The 1,544-nt window shown below is 41.7% G+C and overlaps 1 pseudogene across 1 annotated transcript; it reads right to left on the bottom strand.

The window, feature by feature from the left end:
• Positions 1 to 202: 202 nt before the first annotated feature.
• LOC112624676 lies at positions 203 to 1,009 on the bottom strand (annotated as a pseudogene). The gene has a single exon (XR_003119459.1). The product of XR_003119459.1 is annotated as an elongation factor 1-beta pseudogene (transcript).
• Between the last annotated feature and the right edge of the window lie 535 nt (positions 1,010 to 1,544).

Here is a 1,544-nt window from a genome sequence, read left to right as displayed (position 1 = left end):
TATACTACTTGTATTCTCGATTATGAGCCTTACCATCTTCAATCTCAGTCATATCCATATGATAAAACTGTGCCAGGTGATGAGGATCCAGAGCTGAATGGTCCATGATCCATGCACTGAAGAAACTCATTGTCTGTAATGGCAAATAAAAATTGAGCTATAATATAGAGCTAAGTGGTAATAGTTAACAATTTAATTTGAATTTTTTTTAATCTTTCAAGCTTTTATTTAAATGCCATGATCCAGGATGGATTTTAGATCTTGTTGAAAGCAGCCACATCCATGGACTGCACATAGTCCTCAAAAGCAGTGATCTGCTCCTCCAGCATATCTGTTCCAACTTTATCATCTTCAACTACACACTGTATTTGAAGTTTCTTAATTCCATATCCCACTGGAACTAGTTTAGATGAGCCCCAGACTAAGCCATCTGCTTGAATGCTTCTGACGCACTCCTCTAATTGTGCCATATCTGTCTCATCATCCCAGGGTTTCACATCTAGTAAGATGGAAGACTTGGCAACAAGTGCAGGTTTTTTGGCTTTCTTTGATTCATATTGTGCAAGACGTTCTTCCCTCAGCTCTTTGCTTCTTCACTTTCCTCCTCATAATCAGATCCAAAGAGATCAATACCATCATCATCTTTACTATCTGTAGCTCCACTTCCTGTAGTGTCTTCCACATCGGCAGGACCATACTTGTCCAAAGCTTTCTTCACTCCTGGCAGGCTGGCCTTTTCCTTTTCGTAAGACTTGATGCGATTATACCAACGTAGGGCATGACACAAGTTGGCAGGCGGTGGGTCGGACACGGCTTCAAATACTGCCACATCTGCTTGTGATGGCACATACCCCTCGATGTAGCTCTTGTCCGCCAGGTAATCGTTGAGCACCTAGAGGCCGGTGGGGCTTTTCAGGTCTCCGAAACCCATGGTGTCAGCTGTATCCGAGAGCTGGGGAGCAGCAGAAAGAGAGCGCACAAATTGTGGGCGCCCCGCGCTGAAGAGAGGAAAAAGGGTTAATTTGAATTTTTACAGAAAATTATGAAGTATGTTGTTTAAATAAGATAGTCCAAAATCATACAGCTATAGGATGTTACTCAAGGCTTGAACCAGCAGTTTATGACAAAGCACTCAATTCTGAAGAATGACAGAGGAAGAAGGACCTGGGGCCAATGACAGCTTCTGAGGGGAAATCATGTTTCAGTTTAGTCTTGAAGAATTCACAGAAGAATTCTGCATCCGTGGTGGGCAAGACAGGTGAGAACATTTCATGTACAAGAAAAGGAAGGAAAGAGACTGTGAAAAAAGAGATAATTACAGCAACTCTTGATATCTAATATATCAAGTCCTCTTTCTTTGTTCTTTGTTCCATTGGGTAATTTTCTATATACATATTGATATCAACTTGTTTTAATCAGATAATTGACGAAGGAAACATAATTTTTTTTTTTTTTGAAGCAGAGTCTCGCTGTGTTGCCCAGGCTGGAGTGCAGTGGCACAATCTTGGCTCACTGCAAGCTCCGCCTCCTGGGTTCACACCATT

Source organism: Theropithecus gelada, chromosome 5 (genome assembly GCF_003255815.1).
Source record: "Theropithecus gelada isolate Dixy chromosome 5, Tgel_1.0, whole genome shotgun sequence".
NCBI classification, from domain to species: Eukaryota; Metazoa; Chordata; class Mammalia; order Primates; family Cercopithecidae; genus Theropithecus; species Theropithecus gelada.
The sequence above is the reverse complement of the archived record's forward strand: the minus strand, read 5'-3'. Positions and strand labels throughout refer to the sequence as shown.